Consider the following 22,606-nt stretch of genomic DNA (forward strand, 5'->3'; position numbering starts at 1 on the left):
TTACCTATTAAATATATGTTTAGGTATGATTTTTTCCAAATGAGATATGATGCTACAGGTAGGCGACGATTCACAGGGTTGCAGAAAATGTGATGCAACAATTAAAATGATATCGGGGAGTTTCCTACTTCTATTAACGATTATAAGAGAATGTCTAAGAGAATTGCAAGAGAAAGTTTGTATATGTTGGCAAGAGGTGTTGTTGAAACATTCGGTGACATTTATTTGCGGAAACCTTCGTTGAATGATATGCAACAACTATATGTAGCACATGAAGAAAGACATGGTTTTCCGGGTATGCTTGGAAGCATTGATTGTAGACATTAGAAATGGAGAAATTGTCTCGTGGCGTGGAAAGGTTAGTACGCAAGTGGTCATTATGGAGCGCCTTCATTGGTATTAGAGGTTGTTGCATCCTAATATTTATGGATTTGGCATGCTTATTTCGAGTGGCTACAGGGTTGGTGGAAGTTTCATGAGTGAGTATGTGGGTATAGCAGGACGGTGGAGGAATGATTAGCCACTCTTGAGAGAGTAGATGCAATATGTATGTGTATCCTAGATGATTGGGCCTAGTGGCCATGAATTGTGTATGAAGGGCTACCTGATATTTTTATGGCATCTTATAGTCATTCGGTTTCATTGCTCGAATGCGGCTTGCTTTGTGCTTTGTGGGACTCATATTGATGTGAGTTAACTAGTAAATGGATATGCTAAGTTACATGCTGCAAATGTTAAATAATTTTAGAATGATGGATTCGACCCTATTGTGCAAATCTCATTGAGTATAACCGTTGTAGGGTTGGGTATTTTAGTCAAACAATTATTTAAGTTTTGTTGCATGTAATTATATTCATGAAGTGGTTGGCTAACATTAATAGGGTTTTTTCAGCAGCTGATGGCAGGGTGAGGTGGAGATCCTAGGAGAGCCTAGGAAGCGCTTTAGTACATTTCTTACGCTGTTTAGCAGGTATTGGGAGTACTATTGTGAGTAGTTGGCTTAGAGGACACGAGATTGACTCTTGAGGAAAGTATGGATAGGTGTGGAAGGTAGTATTAGCCCCGTACTACTGGAAACACAGGAACCATACTCTAATCAAGGGAAGTCACGCGGATTTTAAGGAGCTGGTTGAGGGTACATAGTATGGTTGGATAACCATGACTCATGGCAGGGTTTCCATATCTGTCGATCTTCTGGTTATGGTTGTTCAGGCTGAGGATGATTTTGGTGATTGGTTGGGCTTTAGTGGCCATATAGGATTGGGTTTGAATGGTGCAGACCTAGGTGAGTTAGTTGATCTGAGGTCTCGAGGGTCTTACTCGATGGTAGTGCCAGTTGAGTCGTGGGTTTCAAGAAAGAAACGATTGTTATGATCGGCTCGAGGATTGCAGCTAGAGGCCGAGTGATTAGCAGATGGATTGGAATAACACTATCTCCGGCAGTATGGCAATGTGGGAATGCACAAGAGGATTTTTGTGGATTGGTTTCCTTGATATGCGATCAAGGGTCTATTTTCTTTAAATATAGGCAGGTCAGGTACCAGATTGATGGCTGCGGAATTGTGGACGAAGTAAGTGGTAATCCATTTGTTTTGGGATAGAAAATTGGTGTTATGAATGGACTGTTAGAATTATTGCTTGTGCATTTGCGCGGAGTTCTTAATGTTAGAAGTGGTTACGATTGGAAATTTATGAGGCCTTCATTTGAGATTCAGAATCTCTTAGGGTTTGCTTGGTTCTTATCTGGAAGATCATCTTGTGTGTGTTATACTTTCCAAGAGTCAGTGATGGTTTGTACCTGGTTGAGCCGGTTTGAGATATGGTTTGGTTGCAACACCAGTAGGTGATAGTTCGAACCCTAAGTGAGGGGAAAACTAGGTATTCTTCTTGGAGGATCATCGATATGTTCGAGTTGTGGTGTCATAAGAATGGTTCATAGGGATCTGCGGTGCGGGTATGCGAGACTTCGATTCAAGATTTGGTCAAGTCAGGGGTGTAGAGCAAGTAGCTATCAGATGTATGTGTTTAGGAAATACATTAGTTGTCTCACAGCAGTAAGTAGTTGGTTGAGGAGCCCGTGGAAGCCATTGGTTCCTTTTGGGATTCCAATGAATGGATGAGGAGGCACTAGGATCGCTTAGGTTGAGTATCGGTTTGTTGAGGGATTTGTTGGCTCGTTGTATGGATTGCTATTTATAATCTAGATTAGGCAGTTGTCGATCGGTAAATCAGTTTTCAGAGATGGGTATGTTCAGCTCCGCGTGGGTTTTGGTTCAGTAGTTTATTGGTTCACTGGATTAGGTGTCAATTCATTCTCGATAATTGGTCATTTCGTTCATCATCAAATCGAAAATTCTTCGGAAGTTTTGAGCTGTATCAGTTGAATCTCAATGGACTCATCAACCTATCGTCAAGTTCGGCTCGAGTTTAGAAGATGTCATTGGTTATTGGGAGTCTAGAATTTGGGACAATGTTGTTTAGCTTTCCAGATGGGACATTAGATCTGCGTAGAATCTAATTTTGGCATGTCGTGCTGACATAGTTGATAATTGGATGGATCCGACCATGGTTTTAGCAACATTTCTAGTTAACTTTAAAAATTTTATTGAGCTAGTTACGTATTGATGGGATCTATTTCGGTCGTTCATGACGATTTTTTTTGTTAATGATTGAGGGTCGTCACTTCATTAGACCAACTAGTACTTCACCCTTTGGGTAAGGTTTTCAGGAAAAGGGAACGCAGTAGATCCAAGGTTGGTTATGGGTTTCCTTAACGGTGTGTATGGTGGTAAGTTCATTAGATTTTGTTGTGAGGGACGTATGTGGTCTGGACAAGATAGAAATAGAGCACTTGGTTCAAATTATATGCATGTTTCTTATTCGGGTTATAGCCTTGAATTGGAACAAGAGTGTGACCGGCTATCTTATTCTCTTGTTGAGTGTGACCATGTTTTCGTCTGATTTTGCATTGGTAGCAGCCAGCACTGTGAAGGGAATTGTGCGTGATAAAGGGTATGGCATGGATTGTGTTCGGTTAGCATCAAAAGGGATGTCGAATGGGTTTCCTAAAAGATAGTAGGTTGATGGTTGAGTATCTTTAGACCCGGTGTTGATGGTTGTAAGTCTTCAGGCTAGAAATGGAACGGCGGCAAGATCGACATAGTACCATGAGCTTATCGTTTTAGTGGTTAGAATGTGTCATGATGTATCGTGAACTAGTGACTATATGATTCTTGTAGGCGAGACCCGGTAGTCGGTTGGTTGAGACTCTTAAATCTCAGATCGTTAGCCTTATTGGCATGGTTAGATGTTAGTGCATTGTTTTTGGGAGTCGAGAGACTCGGTGACCAACTGGTTTGGATCATGTGGTCAGAAAAAGTTATTTAGGTTGATATATATTATTTGTACACCGGAAGTCGCTTAATGAATGTTTGCTATAGTTGACCCCGTCTTCTTGTGGGTTGTCTACTTGGAGTTTGGTTTCAAGTGTGAGGTGTTGGTTCTGAAATCTCGAGTTACGAAGTTCGTTGTAGATATCTCGAGTGATTTTTCAGTGGATAGCTAAGTTGGGCTGTCGGAGCTGAGTTGGAGTGTGGACTAGTTTAGTATGTGACCAGTTAGTTTTTATCGCGATGGTATAGTTATGTGTGGGATTAGCATGATGGCATTTGGCCATGAAGGTCTTGAGCGATCAAATCTGCGGATTTCCAGACAGTTTGGTTGATGTGATGGGTTGCGTCATGAAGTGGAAGCAAGAGTTGATTTCGAGGACGAAATCTAATTTACGTAGAGGAGAATTGTAACATCATGTTTCCTGTCATATCTTATTTCAAGGGCGTGGGCTAGAAGTTGATTGTGTAAAGGCTTTGAGCCTTAAGGAGGTAATGTATAGACCTTTGGATGAAGGAAATGATGGATGCGAGATCTTAACCTGTGAATTGTGTTTCAGGGCCGAAGGGTAGAAAATGGAAAGTCATAGGTCGGGGTCTTGCAAGAAATATGGATTTTTGTTCGAGAAGTTTTTATTCCAAGATATCTAGATAATATTGTAAGGCTCTTCAATACCTTTCTGTAGATATAAAGATCGTCGAAAACGGAGTTGGAACGAAGTAGTTATGACTGTTTGAAGTTAGGAAAGTTTTGGGTTAAGCCGAGTACGTTGGGCGTACTAGCCAAGAAGGATCGTGGAGGGTCAGCCTGGTACTCTGGGAGTACCAGGAGTACACTGGACGTACACGACCAGAACCCAAACCCTAATTTTGGGGTTTTGAGCCATATTTAAGCTCCTTAACTTCCCCAAACCCTTTCCATTCTCAGCCTCCACCTCTCCAACATCCTCCCTTGAAACCCTAACCCTAGTTTGGGCCTTGTGGGCAAAAGAAGGTGTTTTTAAGTGCTTTGGAGTGTTCTTGGTGCATCTTGGAGAAGAAGGAGCTTATTGGAGAAGTGTTGGTTACATTGGAGCTTATAGATCCAAACTTTGTTCACCTTGATATTTCTTCTAGAGGTATAAAGCTTGAATCTTGATTATGCATTTGTTAGATCTAGCTAGTTTTGGATGTTATGAGCTTTTGGTCATTTTAGTGCATAAATTTTAGATCTTGAAAGTTTGCAACCTTGTTGTGGATAAAGTTGGAAACTTTATCCATCTAAATATCATTTTGATTCGGATCTAAAGATTGGAAACTTGTACTTAATGCATTAAGTAAGAAAGATGAACTTTTGGTCCCTTTGGAACTTAAATGACTATATCTTAGTTTCTTGGACCATTCTAATGGGTAAAGTTGGAAACTGTATCTATTATGGAGTTATTAGGAACTATAAAAATGTAATCTTGGTCATTAGTTTCCTTCCATGAATGGGTTATAATGTCTTGCTGGGTTAAGAAGTAATGGCTTTTTTTATTGAGCACTTCCTAGCCATGCAAAGTAATAAATGATGGGTTTTATGCATAAGAACAATTCTATGTGCTCATACAAACCCTAATGCTTGGATCTAGGTTTCTCTATTGTACATGCAATGAATCCAAGACTTACAAACCCTAATCTAGCATACATAATATCAAATTAACATACATCAGATCTAGATGTTTACCTCTTCAAATAGTAGCTTGAATCTTCTTCTCTTGAGCTTAGAATCACAATTGTAATTCCTCTAATGGATCACAAACACCACACAAGCAATAAGGCAATTATGATAGAGGAGAGACAATGCTAAAATCGACCCTAGGGTTTCTCTTGGGAACAAGTGGTCGAAAATTGCATGCAAGGGTCTCTATTTATACTATAGGCTGCTAGGGTTTCAGTCTAAACCCTAATGGATACCTTAGCCACCAAGTAGCCCAAGGAACCTTCTGGAATGAGGCCTTGGACGAAAATACGATGATCCTTCATCATAATTTCGTTCCCCCTTAGTCCATTAGGTTTCCCAGCCCAAAACTCAACTATCACACATTTGACAGTTTATGCCCCTTTATTTAATTAATCTCTTTTAGTCACCAAATTAATTCCTAATTAATTTATGACTAATACTAATTAAATAAATATGATTTCTCCTTTAATATATTATTCTTATAATATATTAATAAACCATAATATCCTCTCTCTATCCTTAAATTACTTTGTCAAGTTGCTTTGGTGAAGGCAATCCAAAAGGACCATGCACAACCGGGTCAAGTACATACCAAATATAGTTACGGGCTTAGACACTAATCCAACAGTCTCCCACTTAGATAAGTCAAGTAACTATATCTCACATACGACTTCAGGATCTGGTTAGCAATCGTAGCTCTCATACGCTTCTGTCAACTCTGATCAAAATCCTGTCCTTCAGATAAGGGATCGTATAATCCTCTGTTCTAGATATCATGCCGACAATACTTATTGTCCAGCATTTTGTTTCTCGATCTCTGATTTGTTCGACATAGAATTCATTTGAACACATCAACCTCATCCTGACCGGTCCCGACACATAAGTCAAACCAAATCATCGAGTGGCCAAGATATCGCTTTTATACTCTTAGAATAAAAAAAACAGAAAACTTCGACTTATATGCTTTTATTATCTACTAGCTAAGTTACACACAATAATACGTTTTATAACATCAAGTTACTGATGTGTTTTCGTATTATCAATGCATAATCAACTAGCAAACAATAACCATATCTCTAGGTTCAAAGATTATATGATATTATCATCTTGCGATCACTTGTGATAACTTTCATAAAGTGATACAAGCAAGTGCGGGTTTATTCCAATGCTCAAAACATATTTCATAAGCACTCATAAACTTTGTAGCAAACCTTTGCTATGTCTAAAACCTTTTAGACAATCTACAAACAAATTTATGACAATCTTCTTTCATATCTACTTCCAACATATGAGCGATTGTGTACTGTTCGAACAATCTTATTATTCAGGAAGTCAAAACATGCAAAATTGGAAATAACAGATAAATAATCAACACAAGATAGTAACTTTCTTATAAATAACACATCTTTATTTAATCATCAAAATGTTGAATACAAAATTATCCATTACAAATTTCCTACCTATCTAATCTAAACTAATATCGTCCTTTAGCCCAATGCTCCTAGCGTGCTTCAAATGCTTAACCCTACTCAGTCCCTTCGTAAGGGGATCTGCTGGGTTATCTTCTGACGATACCCTCTTCACAACGAGGAGTCCCTCTTCTACCCGATGTCTAATGAAATGGTATTTCCTGTCGATATGTCGAGATCTGCCATGATCCCTTGGTTCCTTGGTCAAGGCAACCGCTCCTTCATTATCACAGAAAATTTCCATGGGCTCCTTTATGGATGGCATAACTCCAAGGTCTCCTATGAAGTTCTTCAACCATATAGCCTCCTTTGACGCTTCGTTTGCCGCAATGTACTCTGATTCGCACGTTGAATCAGCCACGGTCTCTTGCTTGGAACTTTTCCAAGTCACTGCTCCTCCGTTCAGGGTAAAGACCCAGCCTGATTGCGATCGGTAATTATCCCGATCCGTCTGAAAACTAGCGTCACTGTACCCTCGCACCCTTAAGTCATCACTCCCACCGAGGACTAGAAACCATTCCTTGGTCCTTCGTAGGTACTTAAGAATATTCTTGACAGCAATCCAATGCGCTCTACCAGGATTCCATTGATATCTGCTGACCATGCTCAAAGCGAAGGCCACATCAAGGCAAGTACAGGTCATAGCGTACATAATCGAGCCAACTGCGGAAGCGTAAGGTACTCGGCTCATATCAACTATCTCTGCCTCTGTACTCGGGCTCTGAGTCTTACTCAGTTTGGTATTGCATTGAATTGGCAACTCCCCTTTCTTGGAATTTTCCATACTAAAATGTTTTAGTACCTTTTCCAAGTATGTATCCTGACTGAGTCCTATCAGTCTCTTACTTATGTCTCTCACTATCCTTATTCCCAGAATATACGAAGCCTCACCTAGGTCCTTCATAGCAAAACACTTCCCAAGCCAGGACTTGACCTCCTGCAAGGTTGGGATGTCGTTTCCTATGAGCAGTATATCATCGACATACAATACGAGGAAGCTCACTATACTCCCACTGGCCTTGACATACACACATGACTCATCTTCGTTTCGCAGAAAGCCAAACTCTTTGACCTTCTCGTCAAAACAGAGATTCCATCTGCGAGACACTTGCTTCAATCCATAAATGGATTTCTCAAGCTTGTACACCCTATTGGGATGCTTCGCATCGACAAAACCCTCTGGCTGATTCATGTAAACATCCTCAGCCAACTTCCCATTTAGGAAAGCGGTTTTTACGTCCATCTGCCAAATTTCATAATCATGAAACGCAGCTATTGCGAGCATTACCCTAATAGACTTTATTTTAGCAACTTGTGAGAAGGTCTCATCATAGTCAACTCCAGGAGTTTGAGTAAAGCCCTTCGCGACCAATCGCGCTTTATAGGTGTGCACTTTCCCATCCATGTCTGTCTTCTTCTTAAAGATCCACTTGCACCCGACTGTCTTACGACCTGGTACATTATCAACCAAATTCCAAACTTGGTTGTCATACATGGACTGAATCTCGTTGTCCATTGCCTCTTTCCATTTAGCAGACTCTGGGCCTGCCATGGCTTCCTTATAGCTATTAGGTTCGTCCAGATTTACTAGTGTACTATCACTAATAAACGTATCCCCGTCAGTAGTAATATGGAAACCATAAAACTGGGGTGGAACACTAACTCTATTGGAACGTCTAAGAGGTAAGGACTGGTCAATTGGTTCAACAGGAGTTTCCTCCTCAGGTTGAGCGCCAGTGTTAGAGGTTCCTTCATCTCCTGACTCTTAAAGCTCTTCAAGGTCAATCTGACTACCACTGTCTCCTTGACTTATGAGTTCTCTCTCTCTGAAAACCCCTCTCCTAGCAACAAAGACAACATTGTCACTTGGTCTATAGAAGAGATAGCCAAAAGACTTCTGTGGATAGCCGATGAAACAACACTTCTCACTACGAGGTTCTAACTTGTCGTGAGTCTCTCGTCTTACGAAAGCTTCACAACCCCAAACCTTGACATGTGCTAACGAGGGAGCTTTCCTTGTCCACATCTCGTGAGGTGTTTTGGCAACCTTCTTGGTGGGAACTAAGTTAAGGATATGGGCGGCAGTCTCTAAGGCATACCCCCAGAATGAGATTGGTAACGAAGCACGACTCATCATAGAACGAACCATGTCCAACAAGGTTCGATTACGTCTCTTAGCCACACCATTCAATTGTGGCGTTCTAGGAGGCGTCAATTGCGAAACTATTCTGCATTCTTTTAGATAGTCGTGAAACTCAAGACTTAGGTACTCTCCTCCTCGATCAGATCGAAGCATCTTGATTTTCCTGCCCAGCTGATTCTCCACTTCATTCTTAAACTCTTTGAACTTTTCAAAAGTTTCTGACTTCTGCTTGATTAAGTAAATATACCCATATCTGCTATAATCATCTGTAAAAGTCACATAGAAGCGACAAGTGTCCCTTGTGGTGGATCTAAAGGGTCCACATACATCTGTATGTATGAGATCCAATACACCCTCACCCCTTTCACATGTGCCAGTAAAGGGTGACTTGGTCATCTTACCAAGTAAACAAGACTCACACACGTCATCGTCCCTAAGGTCGAATGACTCCAAGACTCCATCCTTTTGGAGTTGGGCTATGCGTTTCTTGTTAACATGGCCAAGGCGACAATGCCACAAGCATGCTTTGTCCAAACTTGTGGACGAATCAATATTCAAAACATCATTTCCTAAATTATCTATAATTAACACAGATTCATAAATCCCATTACAAGGTAATGCATTGAAATAAAAGACACCATTCAAATAAGCATTAATAGAACCATTACTATTATCAAATGAATATCTGAAACCTTGTCTAAACAATCCATGAAAAGAAATAATGTTCCTTGCCATATCTGGCGAATAGCAACAATTATTTAAATCTAGCCCTAACCCATTACTCAACACTAAGGAATAAACTCTGATCTTGGTTACTGGTGAAGACTTCTTGTTTCCCATGATCAAGTTTATCCTTCCATGCTCCACTTCCCTACTTTTTCTTATCCCCTGCAAATCGGAACAAATGTGGTAACCACATCCAGTATCAAGGACCCATGAAGTAGCAAGTGATGAGTTATTAGACTTAATTAAATACATACCTGCAAAGGTGGGCTTTATCTTCCCATCCTTAATATCCTGCAGATATTTAGGGCAGCTTCGTTTCCAGTGGCCCTTCTGGTGGCAATAGAAGCACTCTGCTTCCTTGGGGTCAGAAGAGGGTTTAACAGAACCTGCTTTGGTCCCACTAGAAGAGGAACCATCTTGGGGCTTACCCTTTTGGTGGCTCTTGGAAGGAGCTTTCCTCTTCTTTCCCTTTCCTTGGCCAATTGCCAACACAGGAGCAACTACAGTAGAGGATGATGCAATAGATTTGTCCTTGAGGTTGCTCTCAGCTGTCCTCAGGAGCCCTTGAAGTTTACTTAGGGCGACCTCTTCCTTGTTCATGTGGTAGGTCATTCTGAACTGGTTGTAGCAGGAAGGCAAGGAATGGAGGATGATGTCGATAGCCAAATCCTCATCAAACTTAACATTAAGTTTGAGAAGACGATCAACATGCCTTTGCATTCTTTGCAAATGAGCAGTTAGGGATTCTCCACTCCCCATCCTAGCGGTGATCATGTTGGTAATGATCTCATAGCGCTCTTGCCTCGCGCTCTGGTGGTACCTGTCCAGCAAATCTTGATGCATCTCATATGGATACATGTCCTCATAGGACTTTTGGAGTTCGAGGTTCATGGTGGCCAGCATGATGCAATGAACTTTCGTCGCATCACGCTCGTGGGCCTCAAAGGCGGTCATCTCTTTAGGAGTAGCAACTTCTGGGTTGATCTTTTCCAGCTTCTCATCGAGGACATATTCTTTGTCCTCGTAGCGAGTTATCATGCGAATGTATCTCATCCACTCGTTGAAGTTTGACCCATCAAATGTCACCTTTTGACACAGGTGCATCAACGAGAATGACCCAGAAGCGTTGTTGTTTGCGTTTGCGTTTGACATCTGAAATAGAAAGGAACAAAGTTTTATTAGAAATGAATCCCCAATTAAACACCCAAATGAGAAATTAGGGCTAGGATCCAACAACATTATTTACAACTTAGAAAAGGGATGCCGTAATCTAAAAGTAAATAATTTGAAGGTAAGTGAATGACGATTCACTAATTCTCACCATGAAAAACTAAAAGAGATTAAGTTTTAAATGTATTTGAAAATTCCTAGATTTCCTTTGAGATTCAATGAACATTTCAATGGCATGTTTAAATCTCGATATGCACTCCAAATTTGCGACTGGATGCCGAGGATCGCAAACAAGTTGTGAATAACCATGCGAATCAACATGGTGCACTCAATGTCTTTATCACCTAATCAATGTGCTGGTTAGCCACACACGCTCATTGATCTATGATAAACACTGAGCCACCCTTTGTCACCAATTTCAATCCCAAATTAGTGTGCCGGTTAGCCACGCACGCTCCACTAACGTTTGACAGGGGTACAAAGTGTAATTCCATGGAATAGCATCATTTTCACATTTTACCCTAAAGTAACTAAGATTGGGAATTTATAAAACAATGTAGTTACTTTAATATTTCCATTATACTTATAATGAGGAATTAAGTGCCCTATCCTATCCGTTCGGCTAACGACCCTCCACCAGTCAAGCAAGCGGTAGGTGTGAGTGTACACCCATTAAGCGCCATTTTATAGGCAGCAACCTTATACCCACCTTATAGACTGGCTTCGTGAATGAGGCCTACTAGCGATAAAACTAGCTTATTCTTATACATATATATTAATTAATCTTGTAATAATATAATAGTATAGGGTTGAATTTTAAACTTGTAAAATTCTAAGTGTTTGAAATTTAAATCATTCAAAATTAAACTTTTAATCACAAAATTTAAATTTCAAAACTTGAGGACAAGTTTTGAACTTTTTAAAACACAAGGGATAAAATAACAAATAATATAAATCAAGCAATTAATTTAGTGATTATCTATATTTGACCTAATTCAATTTCTTGCAAGATAAGTTACCCAATTAATACAAATAATCAATTTTAATCATATAAGGAATTTATTATCTAATCAATTGGTAAATATCTTTTGTTTTTGGCAAGGATAGTCTCACAAAATCATTAAAATTCGACTTTTATCAGTAAACACAGATTAGGCAACTATTCCATAGCAAAAACAGCAAGAAATCCCGATATTGCCTCTGTCAGACGATCCGACTCGCCGAGTCACTCATGGACTCGCCGAGTCTATGAAGTGACTCGCCGAGTCCAGTCGAACAGAAGCCAGAAAAACGATTTTCAGCATGTAAACAGTTATAGCATCACATACAACAGAAACTAATCAAGGCTCTGATACCACTGATGGGTTTTATGCATAAGAACAATCCTATGTGCTCATACAAACCCTAATGCTTGGATCTAGGTTTCTCTATTGTACATGAAATGAATCCAAGACTTACAAACCCTAATCTAGCATACATAATATCAAATTAACATATAACATCAGATCTAGATGTTTACCTCTTCAAATAGTAGCTTGAATCTTCTTCTCTTGAGCTTAGAATCACAATTGTAATTCCTCTAATGGATCACAAACACCACACAAGCAAGAAGGAAATTATGAGAGAGGAGAGACAATGCTAAAATCGACCCTAGGGTTTCTCTTGGGAACAAGTGGTCGAAAATTGCATGCAAGGGTCTCTATTTATACTATAGGCTGTTAGGGTTTCAGTCTAAACCCTAATGGATACCTTAGCCACCAAGTAGCCCAAGGAACCTTCTGGAATGAGGCCTTGGACGAAAATAGGATGATCCTTCATCATAATTTCGTTCCCCCTTAGTCCATTAGGTTTCCCAGCCCAAGACTCAACTATCACACATTTGACATTTTATGCCCCTTTATTTAATTAATCTATTTTAGTCACCAAATTAATTCCTAATTAATTTATGACTAATACTAATTAAATAAATATGATTTCTCCTTTAATATATTATTCTTATAATATATTAATAAACCATAATATCCGCTCTCTATCCTTAAATTACCTTGTCAAGTTGCTTTGGTGAAGGCAACCCAAAAGGACCATGCACAACCGGGTCAAGTACATACCAAATATAGTTACGGGCTTAGACACTAATCCAACAATAAAGTTGGAAACTTTATGACTTAAGATGATACTTGGGGGCTAGATATGCATTTGGACGAAAAAGACTTAATGGAATAAGCCCTTAAACGGAAGGATTTCATTCAGCCAGCATATGATGGGCGTACATGAGCGTACGTCGCGCATACGCAATGAGAGCCTCGATTCTGGACCTTGAGTATGCTAAGCGTACAAGCTGAGTACGTTGGGCGTAGTCAACTGAGTCAACTCGGCTGACTTTTTGGACTTTTGACTTTGACCAGGATTTGACCAAGTTTGACTTAAGGGTATTTTAGGTATTTTAAGTTGTAATTAAGATTTGTCACTATTTGATGTATAGGTAACTGGTTGAGCTGATATTCGGAGCAACGACCTATTCATCTATCTGTTCAGACTGAGAGATGAGTTTTCCTTACTATATTGTGGGTCGAAAGCACCAAGGCCGACCTACTAGGTTATGAATGATGGGTTTTGAGCATTCTAACACTCCTATGGTGTACATGCAACCCTAGAAACCTTGGATCTATGTTTGACTATGATACATGCAAATAATTATTTTTCCAAGGTTCTTATCCTATCTAGCATGGCATGGGGAACTTGAATCAAATAAAGCTAGTAGAATTACTTACCTTGTAGTTGTAGTTGATTGCTTGGAGTTTTAGAGCCTAGCACCAATAGTGTGGATGCCTCAAATGGAAATCACAAATCACCACAAACTTGGAATTTTGAGAGAATAGTAATCACCTTCTTGAAATCGGCCCTCTTACTTTACTCACCACAACTCATGTGATTTCAAGAACCAAAGCCTCCTTTATATAGTGTGGTGGATTAGGGTTACATTCATGTAAACCCTAATACCCATGTCTTTTCATTTCCATGAGATCCATGGGTTAAAGCTCCATGGAGTATCCATGGACTTTCCATGCAAGCCTAGCCGATTCCAAATAAGCATTAGCCCACACTATATAAATACAAGAGCCCATATTTAATTAGTCATACTTTTGATCTCTAAATTAATTCTAGATTAATTATAGATCAATACTAATTAAATAATATGATTTTAGATTAATATATTAGGACTTATAATATATTAATAAATCATAACTTATACTATTCTCAAACGATTATCCATAAATTGTTCGGGTGAAGTGCAACCCAAATGGACCATGACGGGTCGGGTCAAGTACATACCAAATATAGTTATGGACTTAGACACTATATCCAACAGTCTCCCACTTGGATAAGTCTAATAACTATAGTTGCAAGTATGACTTCAGGAACCGATCAGCAATCGTAGCTCTTTAAACTCTGTTGAACTATGAAGCGCCATTTTAGATAAGTGATCATATAGTCCTCTGTTCTAGATATCAGCCGGACAAATACATGGAACATGGTCTTGCTTATTGTCCAGCATTTGTTTCCCGATTTTCGATTTGTTTGACATAGAACTTAACTGAACACATCAATTTAGTTCTGACCGGGCCCGGTACATAGGTCAAAACAAAATCATCGAGGGGCCCAGATATCGCTTTTAATCCTTGAAGGAACAGATAAACTTCGACTCATATGTTTGCTCTACTACTTGTTGAATTACACACAAAAGCACGGTTTATAACATCGAGTTACCAATGCATTTTCGTGCAATCAATGCATAACCAACTCATAGGCAACAAATCATATCTCTAGGTTTGAAGACTTATATGATATTACCGTCTCACGATCACTCGAGATAAATTCCATGAAGTGATACAAGTGAGCATGGGTTGAATCCAATACTCAAACTTATGAGCACTCATGAGTGCTGTAGCCCCGCTTTGTCTAACATCTTAGACCTCTACAAGCCAACCCATGACAGTCTTGATTCATATCTACTTCCAACATATGACCGACTGTGGAGAGTTTGAATAATATGATATAAACCATAACTTAATTATTCTGGAAGTCAAACATGCAAAAAGAAATAATAGTAAACGATTGACAAGAGATAGCAACACTTTACTCATAAATAACAGCTTTTATTTATCATCAAATGTCAATTACATTTTACAAATTTCAAGATTATCTAACTACTAAAACTAATATCATCCGTCAGCCCTATGCTACGAGCATGCTGGAGATGCTTAGCCCGAGTCAGTCCCTTCGTGAGGGGATCTGCTGGGTTCTCATCCGATGATACCCTTTTTGCCACGAGGATTCCTTCTTCTATTCGATGTCTGATGAAGTGATATTTTCTGTCAATGTGTCTGGATCTCCCATGATCTCTTGGTTCCTTGGCTAAGGCAACCGCACTATTGATGTCACAGAAAATCTCCATTGGCTCCTTTATAGCTGGTACAACTCCAAGGTCTCCGATGAAGTTCTTTAGCCATATAGCCTCCTTTTCTACCTCGCTTGCTGCTATATACTCTGATTCACAAGTGGAATCAGCCACTGTCTCCTGCTTGGAACTTTTCCAAGTAATTGCCCCTCCGTTTAGAGTAAAGACCCAGCCCGACTGAGAGCGGAAATTATCCCTGTCAGTCTGAAAGCTAGCATCACTGTACCCTACAACTCTCAAGTCCTCACTGCCACCGAGGGTAAGGACCCAGTCCTTAGTCCTCTGTAGGTACTTGAGGATATTCTTACCGCAGTCCAGTGTGCCTTGCCAGGGTTCCCCTGATACCTGCTAACCATGCTCAAAGCAAAGGCTACATCAGGTCGAGTACACGTCATAGCATACATGATCGATCCTACAGCTGAAGCATAAGGTATTCGACTCATTTCTGCTATCTCAGCCTCAGTACTAGGGCTTTGTGTCTTACTCAATCTGGCGTTACTCTGGATGGGTAACTCTCCTTTCTTGGAGTTACGCATGTTGAACCTTTTCAACACTTTGTCCACATAGGTGCTTTGACTAAGTCCAATTCGTCTTTTACTCCTGTTTCTCAAAATCCTTATCCCTAGGATATAGGCAGCTTCTCCAAGGTCCTTCATAGTGAAACACTTCCCAAGCCAGGACTTTACTTCCTGCAGGGTTGGGATGTCATTTCCTATGAGTAGTATGTCATCCACATACAGTACCAAAAAGCTGACTATACTCCCACTAGCCTTGATATAGACACAAGATTCATCTTCACTCCTTGAAAAGCCAAATTCTTTGACTTTCTCATCAAAGCAAAGATTCCATCTGCGAGGTGCCTGTTTTAATCCATAAATGGATTTCTCGAGCTTACACACTCTACTGGGGTACTCTGTACTGACAAAACTCTCTGGCTGAACCATGTAAACATCTTCAACCAACTTTCCATTAAGGAAAGCGGTTTTGACATCTATTTGCCATATTTCATAATCATGAAATGCAGCAATGGCTAACAGAACCCTAATAGACTTAATCTTGGCCACTGGTGAAAAGGTCTCATCATAATCAACTCCCGGAGTTTGAGAATAACCCTTTGCAACCAGTCGTGCCTTATAATTGTGTACATTACCATCCATGTCGGTCTTCTTCTTGAAGATCCATTTGCACCCAACTATCTTACGATCAGGTACATTGTCAACCAAGTTCCAAACTTGATTGTTATACATGGACTGTATCTCGCTATCCATAGCCTCTTTCCATTTAGCAGCCTCAGGGCCTGCCATGGCTTCCGTGTAGCTGTTAGGCTCATCCAGATTTACCAGTGTGTTATCACTGATAAGTGTCTCACCTTCTGCAGTAATATGAAAACCATAATAATGCTCAGGTGCATTCCTAACTCTGGTGGAACGCCTCAGAGGTATAGATTCTTCAGTCGGCTCAACAGGAGTTTCCTCCTCAGGTTGAGGGCTAGGGTTTGAGGTTCCTTCACCACTTGACTCTTGAATTTCCTCAAGGTCAATTTGCCTCCCACTGTCTCCTTGGCTCATGAATTCTCTCTCTCGAAAGAATCCTCTTCTTGCTACAGAGACCACATTATCACTGGGTCTGTAGAAGATGTAACCGAAGGATTTCTGTGGGTAGCCGATGAAAATACACCTTTCGCTTCGGGGTTCGAGCTTATCGTGAGTCTCGCGTCTCACGAAAGCCTCGCAACCCCAAATCTTGATGTGGTCTAGATTGGGAACTTTTCCAGTCCACACCTCGTGAGGTGTTTTGGCAACCTTCTTTGTAGGGACTAGATTAAGGATATGGGCGGCAGTCTCTAAGGCATACCCCCAAAATGAGATTGGTAGCGAAGCTCGACTCATCATGGAACGAACCATGTCCAACAAGGTCCGATTGCGCCTCTCAGCTACACCATTCAACTGTGGTGTCCTAGGAGGTGTCAATTGTGAGACAATCCCACATTCCTTAAGATAGTCAAGGAACTCAGTACTAAGATACTCACCACCACGATCGGATCGAAGCATCTTAATGTTCCTGCCCAACTGATTCTCCACTTCTTGCTTAAACTCTTTGAATTTCTCAAAGGTTTCTGACTTATGCTTGATTAGGTAGACATATCCATATCTACTAAAATCATCAGTAAAAGTCACATAGAACCGATTAGCATCTCTTGTGGCGGTTCTGAAGGGTCCACACACATCCGTGTGTATGAGGTCCAACAAACCTTCACCCCAAGCACAAGTGCCAGTAAAAGGTGACTTTGTCATTTTACCAAGCAAACAAGATTCACAACTATCATCTGACTTTAGGTCAAATGACTCCAAGACTCCATCCTTTTGGAGTTGGCCTATGCGTTTCTTGCTTACATGTCCAAGACGACAATGCCATAAGGATGCTTTATCTAAGCTAGTGGAAGAGTTAATACACAATACATTATTTCCTAGATTATCTACAACAGATACAGTTTCATACACGCCATCACAAGGTAATGCTTTAAAATAAAGAACATTATTAAATAAAGCATCAATACTACCATTATTATTATCAAAATAAAAGGTAAAACCTTGTTTATACAATGCATGAAAGGAAATAACATGTCTTGCCATTTCTGGCGAATAATAACATTTATTCAAATCTAATGTAAACCCACTATTTAGCACTAAGGAATAAACTCCTATCTTGGTGACAGGTGAAGCTTTCCTGTTTCCCATGATCAAGTTTATCTTTCCCTGCTCCACATTCTCACTTCTTTTTAGTCCCTGCAAATCACAACATATGTGAATACCACAACATGTATCAAGGACCCAAGACTTAGAATGAGGTGAGTTATTAGACAATATAGTGTATATACCTGCATGGTTGGGTTTTACTTTCCCATCCTTCAAATCTTGCTGGTACTTTGGGCAGTTTCGCTTCCAGTGCGACTTTTCATGGCAATAGAAGCATTCAGCCTCATTAGGGTTAGCAGAAGGAGTGACAAAACCTTTCTTGGTTTTGCTTGAAGATGAGCCTTCAAGGGTCTTACCCTTGGTACCCTTAGAAGGGTTCTTTCTCTTCTTCCCTTTGCCATGCCCGATTGCCAAGACATTGGCCGCAGTTGGAGTAGGAGTAGGAGTAGTAACAACCGACTTACCCTTTAGACCACTTTCAGCGGTCTTCAAGAGTCCTTGAAGTTTGCTGAGGGTGACTTCTTCCTTGTTCATGTGATATGTCATGCGGAATTGATCATAACACGATGGCAAGGAGTGCAAAATGATGTCTATTGCTAACTCCTTAGGGAAGTTCACATTCAGCTTCAGTAAACGGTCCACATACCTTTGCATTTTCTGTATGTGGCCCGTGATGGGTTCACCATCCTTCATTCGGGTTGTTATCATGGAGGAGATTATTTCATATCGCTTTTGACGAGCACTTTGATGGTAGGGGTCCATCAAGTCCTGGTGCATCTCAAAAGGATAATAGTCCTCATAGGACTTTTGGAGCTCGGCTGTCATGGTGGCCATCATGATGCATGCCACTTTTGTAGCATCTCTTTCATGTACCTCATATTCAGCAAGCTCTTCAGGAGTAGCAGTTGGCTCGGGTACCTTCAGCTCCTTGTCGAGAACATATTCTTTGTTCTCATACCGAGTGACCATCCTGATGTTTCTGATCCAATCTGTAAAGTTGGACCCATCAAAGATGACTCTCCCACAAAGATTCATGAGAGAGAAGGAGCTAGTAGGGTTTGAGCCAGAAGCATTGTTATTGGAAGACATCTGAAAAGAAGAGGGAATAGATTAGATTAGATATAGAGATAGTCCTTAACAAAACACCCAAATGTAATATTAAGGCTAGGACCCAACACAATATTTTATAACTTAGAAGAGGGATGTCGTAATCTAAGCTATAAGATATTTGAAGGTAGGTGAATGACGATTCACCAATTTCCACCATGAAAAACGAAATATTTAATTAGGTTTTAATTGGTTTAGAAACGCATAGATTCTTTGAGATTCATTGAACTTTCTTCAATGGCATGTTTCAATCTCGAGTGTGCCCTTCAAGTTTTGTGACTGGGATGCCGAGGATCACAAAACAAGGTGTGAAGTAACCATGCAAATTACTTGGTACCCTTAATGTATTACCCCTCAATCGATGTGCCGGTTAACCACACACGCTCCATCGATACTATGATAAACATTAAGTCACCCTTTACCTACCTTGTTAAGTTCAAGTTAGTGTGCCGGTTAACCACACACGCTCCACTAACGACTTAAACAAAGTGTAAAGTGTAATTTAATGGATTAGCACCTTATTCACATTTTCCTAAAATAACTAAGATTGGGAATTCAATAAAGTTTAGTTACTTTAGTATTATCATTATACTTTTAATGAGAATTTATAAGTCCTTGTCCTACCTGTTCGGCTAACGACCCTCCACCGATCAAGGAAGCGGTGGGTGAGAGTGGACACCCATTAAGTTGCCATTTTATAGGCAACAGCCTTATACCCCCCTTATAGACCGGCTTCGTGAATGAGGCGTACTAGCGGTAAGACGACTTGATCTTATACATATATAAATATTATTAAACTTATAATATTATAAAGTATAAGGGTTGAATTTTAACTTTTAAAATTCTAGGGGTTGGAACTAAAGTTTTTAATATGACTTTACATGTTCCAAAACTTGAGGGCAAGTTTTGTAAACTTTCAAAACTTTTCATTTCTCATAACTTATGAGTTAATGGTTATTAAAAATGAAGACTCTTCATTTTTTGTAACCTATGTGTTCTTTTAATGGTTATTTATAAATGTGACTTTTGGTTATCCATAACTTAAGAACTAGTTATGGACTCCATTAAAACACATAAAGATCAAGAATTAATCTAATCAATTATTAGCACATAATTTCTATGATCTTCTAAACTCATATGTTTATGAATGTTCATATCAAAAATTTCAAGAATCGTAAGTACATATACAAAACTTGAAATTTTGATACGAGCTTTTGAACAAAACTTCGATTTTCAAGTTTTTTTTTTTTTTTTTTTTTTTTTGCATCAAGTATCAAATAAAACAAACCAAGCTCTGATACCACTGATGGGTTTTGAGCATTCTAACACTCCTATGGTGTACATGCAACCCTAGAAACCTTGGATCTATGTTTGACTATGATACATGCAAATAATTATTTTTCTAAGGTTCTTATCCTATCTAGCATGGCATGGGGAACTTGAATCAAATAAAGCTAGTAGAATTACTTACCTTGTAGTTGTAGTTGATTTCTTGGAGTTTTAGAGCCTAGCACCAATAGTGTGGATGCCTCAAATGGAAATCACAAATCACCACAAACTTGGAACTTTGAGAGAATAGTAATCACCTTCTTGAAATCGGCCCTCTTACTTTACTCACCACAACTCATGTGATTTCAAGAACCAAAGCCTCCTTTATATAGTGTGGTGGATTAGGGTTACATTCATGTAAACCCTAATACCCATGTCTTTTCATTTCCATGAGATCCATGGGTTAAAGCTCCATGGAGTATCCATGGACTTTCCATGCAAGCCTAGCCGATTCCAAATAAGCATTAGCCCACACTATATAAATACAAGAGCCCATATTTAATTAGTCATACTTTTGATCTCTAAATTAATTCTAGATTAATTATAGATCAATACTAATTAAATAATATGATTTTATATTAATATATTAGGACTTATAATATATTAATAAATCATAACTTATACTATTCTCAAACGATTATCCATAAATTGTTCAGGTAAAGTGCAACCCAAATGGATCATGCCGGGTCGGGTCAAGTACATACCAAATATAGTTATGGACTTAGACACTATATCCAACAATGTATCGTAGTATATAGGATGTTGTTATGTTGTGGTGATCTGCTAGATATGTATCCTGGTATATAGGATGTTGTTATGCAGTAGTGATCTGTTAGATCTGTATCCTGGTATATAGGATGTTGCTATGAGGTAGCGATCTGTAGATCTGCCTGATTTGCCTGCTGATTTATTATTTGTTTATCTGTTGTTTATGTCGACATAGTATGTTCTGGGTTGAATATTTACTGCTATGTACGTGTCTAACAGACCGGGGGTAATCCAACCCGATGGCTATGGACCCGAGGGTATTCCAGTCCGGTGACTGAATGAGCCCATTACATATTGGCATACCAGTCAGATGACTGATTGAGCATGTCATAAGTTGGCATTCCAGTCCGATGACTAATTGGGTCGGGGGTAATCCATCCCGATGGTTGTGGACTCGAGGGTAATCTAGTCCGATGACTGAGTGGACCCAACATGCATGATTGTATATATGCTCTGTTGTGTTGTGGTACTTTGGGGAAACTCACTAAGCTTTGACTTACAATCTCAGTTTATTGTTTCAGGTATTTCAGATGATTGTGGTAAGGTGAATGCATGATCGTGCACGTCCTTCGGATTTTATGTTATTGGATTTTGGGATACTCTGATTTATGAATCATACTTTTGAAACAATGTTTTTGTAAACAATTATTGTCTTGGGGTTGTTTTGGAAAAATGAAAATTTTACTCTGATTTTTGGGATGTTACATTCATGGTGGTTTGATCGGCGAAAGTTGACCTAATTTTACAGTTTGTCACAGTTACACAATATTCTTTGTGAGCTACAATGTTCTCTCATTACAACTATCGTTTATTATGACAATGTCAATTATATGTATCTTGTTGGGTTATGATGCTTATAAAAAAAACAATTTCATACATAAACACCAGAAGCAAAAACAAAGCACAAAATATAATCAATGTTCATTTAACATTATCCAAATAGAATTATTATACAAGAAGGTTAAGGTAATTAATACCTTTTTTGATGTTAAGAAGAATCAAGAAAACCTAAAAGAGAGTTCCAATATCATATTGAACCCCTTGGATTTAAATGAGCTTTTCTTCCTTAGTGCACAAGAAAAAATCGAACAATCATTTGGAAGGGTTTCTTTGAGTCATCAAAAGATAGAGGAGATGGGAGAAGAGAAGATATTGAAAGATATTGAATTATGGTTAGGGAATCTAAGGGATTACATGCCTTATATAAGGCATAAGCCCCTAGATCTTCCTTTGTCTCTAAGTTTGCTCAATTTGGTAACAATACCATAATTCAAACTTTAAGTCTTTATAACATAAAAGTGTGTTCTCTAATCTTTTCTAGTTAATTCATAATTTATTGATGAATAAAAATTTTGGTCCCTTTATTTATTTATTCTTGCTTTTTAGTTTCAGCCAAATGTATAACATAATAGGCTGATGCATTTATTAATTGTGTCACTAATTTGTTGTATTGGTGGACATATCTCCGATGGACTCCTACTTACACATGTTACAACAACTATATAGTTAAACTCACAAAATACATAAGGTATTTCTTCCGGGAGGACAAGTACTGACCTAAGGTACGATCCAGTCCAAGGTAAGTGATCAAACATCATTTTGTTCTAGATATCTAGATAAACGTAAGACATTGAAAGTCGTTAGTCGG

Source organism: Lactuca virosa, chromosome 3 (assembly GCF_052849685.1).
Source record: "Lactuca virosa cultivar CGN04683 chromosome 3, Lactuca_virosa_CGN04683_v6, whole genome shotgun sequence".
NCBI classification, from domain to species: Eukaryota; Viridiplantae; Streptophyta; class Magnoliopsida; order Asterales; family Asteraceae; genus Lactuca; species Lactuca virosa.